At 45.2% G+C, this 17956-nt stretch overlaps 1 protein-coding gene across 13 annotated transcripts in view; it reads right to left on the bottom strand.

The window, feature by feature from the left end:
* Dym (dymeclin) overlaps positions 1-9006 on the bottom strand; it is a 296172-nt gene extending 287166 nt beyond the window's left edge. For 9 of the 13 annotated variants that reach the window (XM_063277162.1, XM_063277164.1, XM_017600877.3 and 6 more), the window contains exon 1: positions 8297-9006. The gene's annotated coding sequence lies outside the window, so the exon portion shown is untranslated. Of the gene's footprint in view, positions 1-8020 lie in introns of all 13 variants that reach the window. The other 4 variants (XM_063277161.1, XM_063277165.1, NM_001106133.2 and 1 more) reach the window with 3 other exon arrangements.
* Positions 9007-17956: the final 8950 nt, after the last annotated feature.

Below are 17956 nucleotides of genomic sequence, written 5' to 3'. Positions count from 1 at the left end.
GCCATCTCACCAGACCAGTTTAGTATTATTTTCTTTTTTTTTTAATTTATTCATTTATTATATATAAGTACACTGTAGCTGTCTTCAGACACACCAGAAGAGGGCACCAGATCTCTTTACAGATGGTTGTGAGCCTCCATGTGGTTGCTGGGAATTGAACTCAGGACCTCTGGGAGAGCAGTCGGGTGCTCTTAACCACTGAGCCATCTCTCCAGCCCCTAGTATTATTTTCTAACGAGACCTAAGTATTAGTTTAATTAGAAAAAATTAACTTTTAAATAAATTGGAGAAAAATATGTTCACTATTTTAGAATCACAGATCCAAATAAACAGCTCAAATAAACCATTAACAGTACAGAGCTAGAAAACCAAACAAAGTACCCAAGATCCATCACCAGACACTTGTGTAAACACAAAGCAATCTGCCAATGTTCAACGAATATCTGCGTGCCCACTGTGTGGCTAGCCATATACCAAGGACCACAATTAAAACTGTCAAGAATAGAATATTATGGAGGGGTGGCTCAGCAGTGAAGAACATTGCTGCTTGTGCAGAGGACCTGTGTCCAGTTCCCTGCACTCATGTGACAGCTTGCAACTCCCTGTAACTCCAGTTCCAGGGGATCTGACTCCCTCCTCTGGCCTTCCTGAGCACCAGATACGCACATGGTGGACACAGGTTTATGCAGGAAAACACTCATACATATAAAAATAGATATTTTTTCAAAGAAACTGGTTTGATAAAAATGGAAGATATTTGACCTGTAAAACAATCAGATAAATCACAAGAAACTAATTATAAAGACTATCACTCTGGTACATGCTAACTGCCATCCCGGCAAGCCAGAGCCTGAGGCAGGAGGATTGGCACTTCCAAATCCTTTATCAAAAGAAAATAAGTTACAGAGTGGAAACAATTTGAAACAGTGTTCGTCTGTTTTTTATCACTGTAACAAAATACCTATGATAATTAGCTTAAAAAGAAAAGTCTATTTCAGTTCAGGTATAAAAGTTCCAGTTCAGAGACCCTCTAGTGTCTGCCTCTGTCACATCATGACAGGAGCACGTGGCAGAGCAAAGTTGCTCCTGTCACAGCACAGGGACAAAGAAAGTGGGGGGTCCAGGTCCCATAATCACCCTCACAAGCATACCCCACTGACCTATGGGTCTCCCACAAGGCTCCAGATCTCAGTGGTTCCACAACCTCCCAATAATACCACCCTGAAGACAAAGCCTCTAACGTATGGGGGCGGGAGATAATCAAGATCCAACCATAGCTGACCTTGGGGAAAACTGCCCCAAGGTCAGGCCAGAAAACCCAAGCAAGTCCAGAAACCTCCAAACCAGAAAAGAAGTGTCGGGCATGTCCAAAGTAGGAAAAGTAGGTAGAACCAGGCGTGATGGTGTACGATTTGATTCTAGCACTCTGGGAGGCAAAGGCAGACAGATCTCGGAGAGTTCTAGGACAGCCAGGGCTACAGAGAGAAACCCTGTCTCAGGAAAGGAAAGAAGGAAGGAATAGAAAAATAGGTGAGACATCCTAGGACCAAAAAGAGTTCAGTGAAGCTAGTGGGAATCAAAGTGGAACTCTTAAGAAGCCAAAGCAAGTGGTGTACACCTTTAATCCCAGCACTCTGGAAGCAGAACTCTGTGAGTTCAAAGCCAGCCTAATCTACACCTCGACAGCCAGAGCTACAAACAAAGACTCCTCTGTCTCAAAGGGGGAAAAAAAAAAGGCCATCAGCTGACGCTGGTGCTCTACAGAGAGACTTACTACACAGCAAGCAGCAACAGCAGCAGCAGCAGCAACAGTAGTACTGAGGCAGGGCCTGGAATAAACTCACTACATAGGCTAGGCTGGCCTCACACAGAGATCTGCCTGCCTCTACTTGTGGGGGAATTAAGGCATTTGCCAGTACACCCAAAGTGATCATGCATTCTTACTCCAAACATTATAACCATATCACTCATGTATCCCTGCCAGTTCTACATCAGTGAACTCTACTCTTAAATATTGATGAACCCAGTCCAGAACTCTCTAGTGAGTGCCAGGTACATTATCTGATTGTTCACTGGTGTCCCCAAAACACCTCAAACTCAACACCCCAATTCTGAAATGAAGAGATATATTCCACACCACCTAGTCAGGTTTCTATGTTCAGACACATGAATGATTACACAGATATAGAAGTAATTGATTATAGATTGGTTGATTGATCTTAAAAGTATCTCCCTTGGGCTGGAGAGACGGCTCAGCGGTTAAGAACACTAACTGCTCTTCCAGAGGTCCTGAGTTTAATTCCCAGCAACCACATAGTGGCTCACAACCATCTGTAATGGGATCCGATGCCCTCTTCTGGTGTGTCTGAAGACAGTGACAGTGTGTTCACATACATAAAATAAATATTTTTTAAAAAAGCATCTACTCTCTGGGCAGCTAAAGTGAACATCAGTCCCATTTTGTAGATAAGAAAATTTAAAGTCAAAAGGGTTGAATATCTAATTGTGGTTGGCTCACACCTGCAACCTCAGGAGGCTGAGGTAGAAGGATCTCCTAGAGTTTGATATCCATCTTCAAGACTGCATCAAGAGTTCAAGACCAGCTAAGGCTATTAATTAAGACCCTGTCTGGAGGACTAAGTTGTTAATAACACACCAAAGCAAACAAATGGCAGGACTGGGGTTGCAGTAAGTGTGGAGATTAGCCTGGAGGCTCACAAAGCAAGGCAGAAAGTACTACTTGCCCAAGGCTGCCCCAGCCCTTCTTCTGTTTGGTAAGAGAAACTGCCTTAACTAGACATACCATCTCTATAAACCATACAAGAGTGTCTCCTAGTAAGTAGACAGCCACTTCTTGGTACCTCCATCCCCTGCTACTAGATATTTTACTACAACTCTGGAAGTCCTCCAGGACCTAAAGATCAAGGTCTAACCCTAGAGATGATAGAAAAAAACCACTCAGCCCCAAGACCATAAACTGTCATACCCGCTACTGTGTGCCTCTGAACTTAGATCGTGGGAGAGGCACTGCAGTGTCATGTGGAAGCCACTACTGTAACTAAATCCCAATCCTAAAAGATACAGAAGGCAGCTGGCCAGGGTGGTCCACTCCTTTCTTTCTAGCACTTGGGAGGCAGAGGCAGGCAGATCTCTGTGAGTTCGAGGCCAGCCTTGTCTACAAATTGAGTTCTAGGATAACCAGGACTGATACACAGAGAAACCCTGTCTCGAAAAACCAAAGGTAAGCAGATGGCTTTGAAAGTATAAGAAAAAAAGTGAGAACTGATTGCCTGAGATATGTTGAAGAAGAGTTGTCAAGATTATCCAAGTACGGGGTTGGGGATTTAGCTCAGTGGTAGAGCGCTTGCCTAGCAAGCGCAAGGCCCTGGGTTCGGTCCCCAGCTCTGAAAAAAAGAAAAAAGAAAAAAGAAAAAAAAAAAAGATTATCCAAGTACTAACCAGACCCAACCTTGCAAAGCTTCTGAGATTAGCAAGGTTGGGTGTATTTAGACCAGTGGCTCTCAACCTTCCTAACACTGTGACCTTTAATATGGTTCCTCACGATGTGGTGACCCCCAACCATAAAATTATTTTCATTGCTACTTCATAACTGTAATTTTGCTACTGTTATGAATCATATCGAATGTAAATATCTGTGTCGTCTGATAGTCTTAGGTGACCCCTATGAAAGGGTCATTTGATTCCCGCCAAAAGGGCCCAACACTCAGGTTAGAACTACTGGTTTAGTGTTCCAGCCAAGACAAGTTTTTCAGGATGGTAATCCCAGCCCTGGGAAGGCTGGGGCAGCTGCTCCAAAATCAAGGCAAGGTTAAACTACACAGTGAAAACCTGTCTAGAAAAAAAAAAAATGTAATGACAAACTCAACTGGAAAAGAAGTGCACTGCCAGGGATGCCAGAGAGACAGCTCAGAGGATAAGGACACCGACTTCTTCTGGGGGACGAGGGTTCTGTTCTCAGCACCCACATGGCAGTTCACAACCCCCTATGGATCCGATGCCACACTCTTCTGACCTCTGCAGGCACTGTTTGTACACGGTGCACAGATATACGTGCAGCAAAACTCCACATACAATAAGTAAGAATAAATAAAATCTACAGTAATTTTTTAAAAGAAATATACTATCATAGGACGAAGAAAAGATTTTTCAGTGATAACCTGCCCCAAGGAGGGACTGCCACTTCTAGAGCACAATTTTGAAAGACTGAGATAAAATTGGCAGGGTGTGGTGACACACAATTTTAGTTCCAGCATTTGGGAGGCAGATGCAGGAGAATCGCTTCGAGTTGAAGGCCAGCCTGGTCTACAAAGCCAAATCCAGGCCAGGCAGGGCTACTCAATAAGATTCTGTCTCAAAAAACATTTTTCTCCCAAAGACTTCAAAATACAAAAGTAAGAGAAAGAATAGGCCTTTTGGTAAAGACACACACATACACACATACACATATATACACACATACACACATATATACATACATATACACACATACACACACATACAGACACACACACACACACACACACACATATACATATTTAGACTTATTCCCGATCCTCTTGATCAGTTCTAATTTAGATATATAAGTATTTAAATAATATAAAGATAATCTGTAAACTATTCACCAGTACAACATTTAAGTTCAGAAAGCTGAGCTCTGCTTTATACTGAGGACATTAAGCTTGACGACAGGAGCAGCTCTTCATAATTGCTGTTGCCTCGCTGTTAAAAGCCACTCAGAGGCGTCATCATCAGGAGCCAGTGCCTCACACCCGAGACAGGGCGACTTCTACAGCTCTTTAGCAATGTGGAGCAGGGCAGCACACCAGAGGACTTCCACAAATCCTTTCCACCTCTGTCCCAGGGAGGAGAGGAGCAACTGCCACCCTGTCATTCTGCTTTCTGGCGCACGCACTCACCCGTGTAGGGTTGAGTCGTAGTACTTGAGAAGGAACTTCAAGTCCAAATACCCCGCCACTCAGCCCGACTGCAAATATTCCCACTCTTCGAGCACCTTCTTTTCCTGCTGAATTGGGGTGTCTTGGAGAATCCTAGTCTTCTCACCTTGTACATGAGAACAAGCACCGCCCGAGAGAGATTGTGTGTATGAGAGTGTGTATGAGTATGTACATGTGAGTCTGTGTGTGCAGGTGCGTATTCTGGTTATAAGCATCTAACATTTTACAACTATGATGAACAGCCTGTATGGACTATGTAGTCAGACCCTGTTAAAGAAAGGGGTGGAGGAGGAGGGGAAGGGAGGGGAAGGGAGGAGGAGGGGAGGAATGTCACGTGGTGTTGGATTGCTCTATGCTTACTCACTTAAAGAGCTCATTTACCACAGCAAGTGCCACAGGTACTTCTCAGTGTTTGTTTACAGTCTCTGAAAGGTCAAAGGCCAGCATTCTCTGACTAGCCCATCAGCTGCATCCTTGACTTAAATACTGAGCTCTCGTTACATCTGTAGCAGAGCAAAATATTCCAAAGCATGTTTGTGATAGGCAGAATAACAGGCTCCAAGAGGGAGCACATTTCATCTGTGTAACTCAAGTTTATGTTGCTGCCATAAAAGCTAGGCACGGTGGCTTGAGCCCCTACTTTGGAGGCTGTGGCATAAAAGGTTTTAGGGAAGTTCAAGGGAAGTGGAGAGACTTCAAAGATGTGACTGAATTAAGGACAAAGAAAGTGGGGGCTGGGGAGATGCTCCGCCAGGAAAAGTATTTGCCACACAAAGAGGAACTGACCTCAGATCCCCAGCACCCAAGTAAAAATCAATAGCAATATTATTATTATTATTATTATTATTATTATTATTATTGCTATTTTTGAAAACAAGCAACACTATATGAGATTTACCTGGATAACCTGTATGGAACTGACCCAATCACATGGATTCTTAGGAGCAGGAGATGCCTTTAACCCCAGCACTCCGTAGGCAGAGGCAGAAGGATCTCTGAGTTTGAGGCCAAGTTGGTCTGCAGAGTGAGTTCCTAGACAGCCAGGGCTACAAAGAGAAACCCTGTCTCAAAAATCCAAAAAGGAGGAGGAGGAAGAAAAGAAGGAGGAGGAAGAAAAGGAGGAGGAAACAAGAACAACAAAAGACGGTCAATTGTGGCGATCTTGTGTTGTTTCGCACAGAATGAGCCATACTCTTCTGTAAAAGTGGAACTGAAGGACAGCAGGAGCTCCTGGGACCCTGCAGACACTGCATGCTTGTTTTTCAAGGAAATAAAATTTGATACCTTATTCTGGAGCCATTCTGAGTGACCAGGACCTGGGAACACAGATTCAGGTTACCCCAAATTCCATGTTCCAATGTGGGAGGAAACTCTACTTCATCGAGTGAGACACGGGTGCATTTGTACTGCTCAGTCCCCTTCTATCAAACAGATTTTAAGGAAAGCAGTACCCAGTTCCTGCCCAGCCCAGCACTCCCTTGTCGTGCACTCTATTCTTCCACAAAGATAAATAAAACCTTAAAGGATGACAACTTTTAAAAACAAAGTCCTTCTAGGCATTGATGACACTGAGAAGTTAGCCTTGTAAGTTTGCCAGTGGTATTGTACAGATATTAAAAGAAGAGGGATGGACGCCAGCCTCCTACAGGTGTTACTGAAAAGCTGATTATGGGAGAATGGGCATGAGTGGAAAGGTAGAAAGAACTAAACTGGCATCGCTGGAGCTCGGAATGGTACGTGAAAATACACTATCTTAGTTCAATATTTGTTTTCTGTTTTGTTTGGTTTTTTTCTTCCTCGTGACACTGAGGATCAAACCCAGGGCCCTGTGCATCAGGCAGGGATTCTAATTCTACTACTAATACCTCCAGTGGTTCTCAACCTGTGGGTCAGGACCCCTTTAGGGTCAAATGACCCTTTCACAAGGGTCACCTAAGACCATCGAACAACACAGATATTTACATTGCGATTCGTAACAGTGAAGTAGCAATGAAAATAATTTTATGGTCGGGGGGTGGTCTCTACAACATGAGAAACTGTATTAAAAGGGTTGCACCATTAGGAAAGTTGAGAACCACTGCTCCAGCCTGTCTAAACCTTTCCACAAAGCAGTAAGACCTTACCAAACCAAGTACAGACTGCTTAACATACATAGTCTGACACAGATCTTTTTGTTTTGTTTTGTTTTATTATTAAGACAAGGTTTCTCTATGTAGCTCTGGCTGTACTGAAACTCACTCACGCCATAGACCAGGCTGGTCTTGAACTCTCAGCTACTTTGGGAGCTTAGCCAAGTACCCCATTTACGTTGCAGACCAGGCTGGTCTTGAACTCACAGCTACTTTGGGAGGTTAGCCAAGTACCCCATTTTCTAGATGGGGATATTCACCCTTGTCCAGTTTCTCTGAGTTGCCAAGAATATTATCTAAAATAAAAACCCCAGAGCAGGACAGTCGTTCTAGAAACCCATGAGCTTCATCCTCTGCAGCAACCATTCACCTAGTTCTACAAACTGAGCCCCCAACTCAGGCACAAGCACCTGGTTCTGGGAAGGTTACAATGCTCCCCATCAACTCCACTCCCATTTCCTCATCTTCCTGCCCAGAACCTCCACTCTAGACCTCCAAGGATTCCACTTCGTCTATCCCCAGTCAGGGTAGGGCTTTGCTAGCCCTATTACAGCCATCCCTTCACTGTTGTCCAGTACTTTCTTCCACCTGCTTTATCGCCCCCCTTCCCTCACACCCAGTATGGCCCTTTTCATCCTTCAGCTAACACCCAATGACTCAAGCAAATCCACCGAGGCAAAAAATAGACCAATGGTTGCAGGGCGTGAAGGAAAGAGTAGGAGCGATTGCAAATGGGTACAGACCTCTTTCGAGGAGATAAAAATGTTGAGGGATTGCTGTAAGGAGGCACGATCATGTGAACAGACTAAAAGCTAGTGAGCTGTACTTTAGGGATAGTTCCAAAGCATGTCTTTTACGGTATAGAATGAAATCGCAATAAAAACGTGTATGTCAGACACGCAACACACTACGGACCTGCCCACCACACGCCCATTTGTCCAGCCAACCTCGGCTGTCCCGAGTGTCCGGAAGCTCCAGCCATTCCGGCAACCCCTAGGTCCCGGCGGGATGGCCAAGGGTCCAATTCACTTGGTTCTGCACACCCGGGCGCCGAGGGGGCGGGCAGAAGAGGCCCGCCGATCTCTGCACCGCTCCGGGCGGCCCAACCTTCCCGAACCGCAGCCCTCCGGCGCGCGGCCGGTCGCCCCGGCTCACACCCCGCGGGGCGGTGCCGCACCAGGGGAAGCCCACCTGTGTCAGCGGCGCGGACTCCGCTTCCAGCCGCGGCGAGCAGGCAGCAAGGGAGCGAGAGCGCGGGCGCACAGGGGGCCGGGTGTGCACGCTGGCTTAGGCCTCCATGGTTCCGTAGCTCAGCGGCTCCTGCTCCGACCGCGCTCCGGCGGCCCCAGCGGCCCCAGCGGCTGTCGGTGCGGAGACGCAAGAGCTGAAGTGAGAAGAGGGAAGCGACGGAGGACGCGGCTGGGGACCGAACGGCTAAGCGCGCGCCAGCAGCGGGCGGTCCCGTGGCACGCCGAGCGCGCATGCTTCTGGGAAATGTAGTCCTTCCGGCGTTCCATCCTCCTAGCGTCTCCTGGGCAACCACATAGCCACGTGGCAAAGTGCAGAAACCAAAAACTCTAGGCTCCAGGGACTGACTGAGCGCGCCTGTACTGTTAACTTAATTGAGATTAAGTTGCCTGTTAATTCCCGCTGGATAATCACACCAATGGCAAATCTTTTGTGGGCTTTGTAGAATTAAAAAATAAAATATTTTTAACAGAAAAATCTACTAGACTCTTCGGCAATAAAATCAGGATTAGTCCCACTAATAGCATCAAAAGTTTTGTATAGCGTCAAAAGTATGGGATTTACCTGAGAGCCTAAAGGAGGATTGTTCAGAGTTCAAGATCAGTATGGGCTGCATAACGAATAGCAAGCCAGCCACAGCCACATAGCAAGACCCTGTCTCAAAACAAAAAAAAAAAAAAAAAAAAAAAAACTATGGAATTTGAGCCCATAATGAGTACTTAAATGGCAAAGGCCATTCTACTACATACAGAAGGTAGCCTGGCTACATGAAACACTGTCTTAGAGAGAAATACGGAATTTGAAGTCAAGTGACCTGAGGTCACCAAATTAATACCCTTGAGTATTTACCACTCCTCAGCTAAAATTCTTACAAATAGCGGCCATTATGGCAATAACCATTCGCGTTATAGACTATTTCCTATGTGCTGTATATTGTGTTTATTTTTCCAAACAACCCTATGAAACAGCGATCGCTTTATTGTACAATCTCCCTGTGCCGGTGTTCTCTGCAAAGTGCTGTACAAATACTAGACTTTACTTTTACATGTATTGGAGGGAGTAGCGCATGCCGCAGCACATGTGTAGAGAATGAAGGACAACTTGTAGAAGAGTAGAAGAGGCTTTCCTCCTCCTACTCATACGGATCCTGTAATGGACGCAGTTCACCGGGACTGATAGCAAACACCGTTTCCCACTCAGCCTTTTTGCCAGCCTAGACATTTCTCTTTCCAATATCAATTGCCAGTAAATTCCCTGAGCTTGCAGCAGAACAACAAAGCAAACTAAAACACAAGGCGCCTGGGGAGCTAGTTAAAAATAGGAAGGCGCTTGACAAGGGCCAGCCATTGCACAGGATGGTACAGATGCCTGCTTATGTGAAAACGTGTTTGTGAAGGTAGACATGTTGATCCACACCTGTAATCCTAACATTTGGGAAGTGGTGTCAAAGGGATCAAGAATTCTCCATTGGGAGGTCAACATGTAGAAGAATGCAGATCGATCCATGCTTATCACCCTGTACAAAGCTTAAGTCCAAGTGGATCAAGGACCTCCACATCAAACCAGATACACTCAAACTAATAGAAGAAAAACTAGGGCAGCATCTGGAACACATGGGCACTGGAAAAAACTTCCTGAACAAAACACCAATGGCTTATGCTCTAAGATCAAGAATCGAAAAATGGGATCTCATAAAACTGCAAAGCTTCTGTAAGGCAAAGGACACTGTGGTTAGGACAAATCGGCAACCAACAGATTGGGAAAAGATCTTTACCAATCCTACAACAGATAGAGGCCTTATATCCAAAATATACAAAGAACTCAAGAAGTTAGACCGCAGGAAGACAAATAACCCTATTAAAAAATGGGGTTCAGAGCTAAACAAAGAATTCACAGCTGAGGAATGCTGAATGGCTGAGAAACACCTAAAGAAATGTTCAACATCTTTAGTCATAAGGAAAATGCAAATCAAAACAACCCTGAGATTTCACCTCACACCAGTGAGAATGGCTAAGATCAAAAACTCAGGGGACAGCAGATGCTGGCGAGGATGTGGAGAAAGAGGAACACTCCTCCATTGTTGGTGGGATTGCAGACTGGTACAACCATTCTGGAAATCAGTCTGGAGGTTCCTCAGAAAATTGGACATTGAACTGCCTGAGGATCCAGCTATACCTCTCTTGGGCATATACCCAAAAGATGCCCCAACATATAAAAAAGACACGTGCTCCACTATGTTCATCGCAGCCTTATTTATAATAGCCAGAAGCTGGAAAGAACCCAGATGCCCTTCAACAGAGGAATGGATACAGAAAATGTGGTACATCTACACAATGGAATATTACTCAGCTATCAAAAACAACGGCTTTATGAAATTCGTAGGCAAATGGTTGGAACTGGAAAATATCATCCTGAGTGAGGTAACCCAATCACAGAAAAACACACATGGTATGCACTCATTGATAAGTGGCTATTAGCCCAAATGCTTGAATTACCCTAGATGCCTAGAACAAATGAAACTCAAGATGGATGATCAAAATGCAAATGCTTCACTCCTTCTTTAAAAGGGGAACAAGAATACCCTTGGCAGGGAAGGGAGAGGCAAAGATTAAAACAAACACAGAAGGAACACCCATTCAGAGCCTGCCCCACATGTGGCCCATACATATACAGCCACCCAATTAGACAAGATGGATGAAGCAAAGAAGTGCAGGCCGACAGGAGCCGGATGTAGATCTCTCCTGAGAGACACAGCCAGAATACAGCAAATACAGAGGCGAATGCCAGCAGCAAACCACTGAACTGAGAATAGGACCCCCGTTGAAGGAATCAGAGAAAGAACTGGAAGAGCTTGAAGGGGCTGGAGACCCCATATGTACAACAATGCCAAGCAACCAGAGCTTCCAGGGACTAAGCCACTACCCAAAGACTATACATGGACTGACCTTGGACTCTGACCTCATAGGTAGCAATGAATAGCCTAGTAAGAGCACCAGTGGAAGGGGAAGCCCTGGGTCCTGCTAAGACTGAACCCCCAGTGAACTAGACTATGGGGGGGAGGGCGGCAATGGGGGGAGGGTTGGGAGGGGAACACCCATAAGGAAGGGGAGGGGGGAGGGGGATGTTTGCCCGGAAACCGGGAAAGGGAATAACACTCGAAATGTATATAAGAAATACTCAAGTTAATTAAAAAAAAAAAAAAAAGAATTCTCCATTGGGCTGGAGAGATGGCTCAGAGGTTAAGAGTGTCGGCTGCTCTTCCAGGGGTCCTCGGTTCGATTCCCAGCAACCACATGGAGGCACATGACCATCTACAATAGGATCTGGTTCCTTCTTCTGACCTACAGGCATACATGCAGTCGGAACACTATATTCAGAATAAATAAACAAGTCTTTTAAAAAAAACAAAGAGGGCTGGAGAGATGGCTCAGCGGTTAAGAGCACTGACTGCTCTTCCAGAGGTCCTGAGTTCAATTCCCAGCAACCACATGGTGGCTCACAACCATCTGTAAAGAGATCCAATGCCCTCTTCTGGTGTGTCTGAAGACAGCTACAATGTATTCATATAAATAAAATAAATCTTAAAAAAAAAAGAAGAAGAAGAAAAAAGAATTCAGGGTCATCCTTGGCTATGTAGCAAGTTCAAGGCCAGCCTGTGCTACATGGTCTTTTTTTTTTTTTTTTTTTTTGGTTCTTTTTTTCGGAGCTGGGGACCGAACCCAGGGCCTTGTGCTTCCTAGGCAAGCGCTCTACCACTGAGCTAAATCCCCAGCCCCTACATGGTCTTTTTTTTTTTAAGATTTATTTATTTATTATAAGTACTCTGTCTATCATCTTCAGACACACCAGAACATGACATCTTAAAATACCAAAACACTAGGGGTGGGGTGACGTCTCCGTGATGAAATGCTAGTGTGTGTGAAGACCTGGGCTGGAATCCCAGAACTCCAATAAAGCTGCGTGCAGCAGCACTGGTCTGTAATCACAGTCCTTGTCGGGTGAGGTGGAGGTGGGGGTGGAGATACAGAATTCCCAGAAGCACTTTCACTAGCTAACAGGGAACACACAATAGCAAACTAGAGACCCTGCCTCAAACAAGATGGAAGGCAAAGTCATCCAAGGTGGCCCTCTGACCTCTGCACACCACACCATGCACGTACCTGAAATCATACACACAAACACATGCTCACACACCGTACACTCAAACACATGCTCACACACCGTACACTCAAACACATGCTCACACACCGTACACTCAAACACATGCTCACACACCGTACACTCAAACACAAAGATCACAGAGAGGAGGGGGGGGGGATTCAAAGGGAAAAGAGGGGTGGGGAAAGCAGGAGAGGGTGGCTCCTACCTTTTTCCCTATCCAGTCAGGATGCAAAGAAAGCGGATGCCAACTATGTGTCCAGCTGGGTGGTGGTGTTTCGTGCCTTTAATCCCCAGTACACAGGAGGCAGAGGCAGAAATATCTCTGAGTCTGAGGCCAGACTGATTTACAGAGTGAGTTCCAGAACAGCCAGGGCTACACAGAGAAACTCTGTCTAAAAAAAAAAAAATAGAAAAGAAAAAGAAAAGGGGAGAGAGAGAGAGAGAGAGAGAGAGAGAGAGAGAGAGAGAGAGAGAGAGGAGAAAGGAAGAGAAAACACTGTGTGCTCTTCGACCTTTGGAATGGCGCCACTCATATTCACACCAAATCCTCAGTTAATCCTCTCCAGAAACACCTGAACGGACACACACAAGGGCATGCCTCAATCTCTCAATCTTCCAGGTCATTCTAAGTCAAGCCAAATAGGCAGAGATAATAAACAATAGACTTAGTCCTAACCTTGTGACACTCAAGGACTAGTGGAGCTGCAGGCTTCACACACACACACACACACACACACACACACACACACACACACACACAACCAAAGTGCTCAATTACCAGGAAGGAAAAGAACGACTGGCGTAGCTTAGGTCCAGCCTCAGAGGAATGGCTTTTGAACAAATTCATTTTGAAAATTAACTGGTTGAAATTTGCAGATTCACCAGCATCTTCAGAGTGGAATTTGCATCTGCAGATATAAGGATACATTCCCTCTGGTATTAAAACAGAACTCATTCAAACCCACACAAAGCTATTCCAAAAGCAATACTGAATACCATGGCAGCCTTTCAGGTAGCTCAAGTCTCCCATGTCCTGTCTGGTTGTTCTGTCCGTGGTAAAGGATGGGTTTTGTTGGTTTGTGGTACTGAAGATCGAATTCAGTACATGCTGGGCAAACGCTGCAGCACTGAGCTGTGTCCCCAGCACCTGGGTGATGGGGTCCAGTGCCTCTAGCTCTAATGGCAGGACACTGATCTGTTCTCTGGTTCTGTCAGTATTTGCTTCAGATACATTGATGGTCTATGATTAGATATGATCGAAGTAATTTTCTTGTAATATCCACTGATCTTCATAATAAATGCTTTCTTTTGGAGGCAGAGGTAGCAGAATTGAGAGTTCAAAGCCAACTGTGGTTAGTGGCAAAAACGTTGTAAGGCCAGCATTTAGGAGTTGGAGGAAGAATTGGGAGTTCAAAGTGGAAATTCTCAGCTAGCTACAAAGCCAGGTTAGGCTACTTAAGACCCCGACTCAACGAAAGAAAACAAACAACAGAAACGGAAACTAACCACAAGACCAAAAAGCAAAGGCTTTTGCTTCTCCTCTTGTGCCTTGCAGCCCTATAGCTTGCTCATAAATAAGCGCGTTCTACATTTTTATTGTGCAAGCAACACCCAGCTATCCTTTTCTTCCCTATTGCCATGTCATAATACTCTGACAACTTAGAGAACACTTGGAGTGCTCAAAGGGGGCAGCATCTGCGTCTGGTGGGGCATATCTACAACCCTAGCTTGCTTATGTGAATGTGCAGTGCTCTGGATTCAATCCTGAAGCCTGCAAAAACAAAACAAACAAATGAGCTCAATGATTAAAAGCTGGGCATGACTTTAGTATGTCCGGCTGAATTGGCTCATATAATGGTCCTGAGGATATTTCAGAATAGGCATGTTATGGTTTCCATGTATGTATCCCTCCAAAACTTGCCTGTTAGACCTTAAAGCCCAGGGAGACGGTATTTAGGATAGATGCCTTCCAGACATGACAGAGTGGACCTCTAACACTGGATACAAATAAACTATCTAGTAAGATTTGAAGAACTAGAACTGCTTGTGGTGTGGACTGAAATCAGATTTAGTTATTTGTGATTTTGAGCTAAAGTAGGTAAAAATCTATTCACTGGATCATGTTTTTTTTTTTTGTTTTGTTTTGTTTTGTTTTTGCTTTTGTTTTTTTTTTTGGTTCTTTTTTTTTTTCCAGAGCTGGGGACCGAACCCAGGGCCTTGCACTTCCTAGGCAAGCGCTCTACCACTGAGCTAAATCCCCAACCCCTTGTTTTTTTTTACTTAACTGTTTTTGATTTTTTGTGAATTTCACATCTTCCACCCCAATCTCACTCATCCCACACCTTCATACCTGACTTCCACCCTTGAACCTTTTCTCTTTTTTCTTTTATTTGGAGCTGGGGACCGAACCCAGGGCCTTGCGCTTGCTAGGCAAGTGCTCTACCACTGAGCTAAATCCCCAACCCCGAACCTTTCAAAAGAAAAAAAAAAAGTCACTGTAGAAGCTGCAGTGTGTCACAGTGTGTCTCAGGTACACCCTTTTGTCCACACTTCTTTACCTGCAAATGTTCATTGCGGTGAGCCATTGGTCTGGTTCTGACTTCTGCTACACTATCAATCCTCTGCTACATGATCAACCCTGCTACACTAGAAATCCTCACTGAAAGTCTTAGACATCCTGTTGTTGCTCCCTGTGGTGGAGATCCTGCAACTTTGGATCTGCAGGACTGGCCCCTCCATGTGCTCCAGAAGTTCATCAATGGGGTAGGTATTGGAGTGGGCCCTGGATCTGGGCCTGCGCGATAGCCTAGCTGGTCAGCCTGCAGCTCTCCACACTCACACCACCAGGGTGAGATCTCCAGCACTGCCCCCAGCTAGCTTCCCCAGTGCCAGAGGCAGCGGCAGCTCCCCCATAAACCCAGCAAACAGGGCCAACTCTACTGTGTTGCCCAGGCAAGGTGCAGGGCCCATTCTCCTGAGTGCTGCAGCCGAGGAGGGGCAGAGCCAGCTTCCCAGCTCTTGAGCATGATTTACTTTAAAGTTTGACTTTATTTCTATTTTGTGTATAGGTGTTTTGCCTGCATGTATGTCTGTGCACTGCTTGCATGTCTGGTGCCTGAGAAGACCGGAAAAAGGCACCGGATCCCCTGGAACTGGAGTTACAGATGGTTCCGAGCCACCACGCAGATGCTAGGAATTAAACCTAGGTCTCTGGAAGAGTAGCCAGTGCCCTTCAGTGCTGAGGCACCTCTCCAGTCACGTTTTTTACGGGATTTAATTATTTAATGATGCTGCAAGACTCATTAGGCAGAAACGAGTTTCCCAGGAGCCAGCAGCATGGACTGCTGGCCTAATGGTATACCTGTATGTCCTGTGGTTTTTGTACTTTTTGTGTGTGGTGCAGTCAGTTGTGGCTTCCTGGAGGACACTTTACCCCAGAGTCACGAGGTGTTCAACAAGGTTGCTGAAACTGTCTTTCCGAGAACCAGTAAAATGTCACAGAAAGAAATGCCTGTAGTTTGGTGAGTTACCGTCTGGTCATTTCTCATTGCATTATAATTGTTTCTACCCCCACATCATTAGCAGGACGGTGACAGACACCAGCCTATGACAGACAGTTAACACCAAAGGAGCTAGGCCAAGGTCACCTGGATCAGAAACCCTGGGAGGACCTCACAAAGCACCCAGACAAAGGAAGGCTCTGCAGAGAAGGGAGTAAGGAATTACTATTAACAGGACATGGGGCACCGATACAGTGACGGTTCTACAGCAGCTGAAGTCAGCAGAGAAACAAGAACCTACCCAAGGAAGCAGCCACACCACAAGCAGTCTGCAGCCACCGCCTGAACAGAAACATTTTAACAAGTTTGACTCTCTAGCAACTTTTGGTCAGCCTTCTGTTCCTTCCTACTCCTCCACCAGACCTGACCAACCTTTCCTGATTAGTCAGTCCTATTTGCATGCTCAAGTTCAGCCAATTAGGGCCATCTGGGCACAACTGAAACCCACTGGTACCTTATAAATCTGGACTATGGAGGTCTGCAGGGATGGACCAGCGAGCAGTTAAGAGCACTGAATGCTCTACCAGAGTACTGGGATTCAATTCCAAGCACCCACATGGTGGCTCACTAATGTATGTCACTCCAGCTCCAGGGGACCTGATGCCCTTTTCAGGCCTTCTCAGGCACCAGGCATGCAAGTGGTGCAGACATACATGCAGGCAAAACCTCCACATGTTAAAAAAACAAGAAACTCTATACTCTCACAACACTTGATCTTAAATTTTAACTGTCCTGGTAGGTTCTCACTGTGGTTCTAAATAGCATTTTCCTGATAAACATGCCATGAATATTTGTGGGCCCATTCTCTTCATGAAGTGTATGCTATGAAATTACCATGCTGAGTGGCTCTTTTTCTTTAGTTTTGTTTTATTTATTTATTTATTTATTTATTTATTTATTTATTTATTTATTTATTTAATGTATGTGAGTACACTGTCGCTGTCTTCAGACACACCAGAAGAAGGGATTGAATCCCATTACAGATGGTTGTGAGCCACCATGTGGTTACTGGGAATTGAACTCAGGGCCTCTGGAAGAGCAGTCAGTGCTCTTAACCGCTGAGCCATCTCTCCAGTCCTTTTCTTCAGTTTTGTTTGCAGCAGGATTCCACTCTGTAACCCAGGATGACTTTGGACTCTCTGTATGCTGTTGCCACAAGATCCCAAGTGCTAAGATTACAGGCATGGACTAACACCCCTAAACTCCTTATATTTCAGAACTAAAAGCTAGATTGAATTTGTAATCAGTTCAGTGAATGGGCACTGATAGGTGGAAACCATGTAATTCAGAGCCACAGTGTTGCCAAGTATACTCTGGATACCACATGATTGCTAAGTATCTAGATGATGCAAAGACAGATGACAGGTGGTCATAAGCAATGATAAATAAGATAAATTGATGGCACATGATATGATAGATGGTGCTGGTTTTCCTTTTTTCAGATTTATATACCTATAGGTATAGGAGTGTTTTGCCTACATGTTTGCATGCACACCACACACATCTCTGGTGCCAAAGGAGCTCTCAAGGGGGCATCAGATCCACTGGAACTGGACTTACTGAGGGTTGTGAGGCACCATGTGGGTGCTGGGAACCAAACTTAGGTCTTTAACAGAAGCAGCAAGTGTCCTGAGCCCTGTTGGCACTGTTGTCAGAAGCCAGCTGATGGAACTGAGCCCCAGGGTGGCCAGAACTATGTAGAGACCTTGCTTCAAAACACAATCTTCCCACCCGTCCCTGAGAAACCAACAAAAAAACCCTGCTGTGTAATAAAACCAATCATGTGTGCATTCGATACAAACATCTATTTTAAACGAGGAATAGCGGCTCATGCCTCTAATGGAAGCAGTTGGGAGGCTACTGGTGTCATGAATTCTAGGCC

Source organism: Rattus norvegicus, chromosome 18 (assembly GCF_036323735.1).
Source record: "Rattus norvegicus strain BN/NHsdMcwi chromosome 18, GRCr8, whole genome shotgun sequence".
In the NCBI taxonomy this organism is placed as follows: domain Eukaryota; kingdom Metazoa; phylum Chordata; class Mammalia; order Rodentia; family Muridae; genus Rattus; species Rattus norvegicus.
The sequence above is the reverse complement of the archived record's forward strand: the minus strand, read 5'-3'. Positions and strand labels throughout refer to the sequence as shown.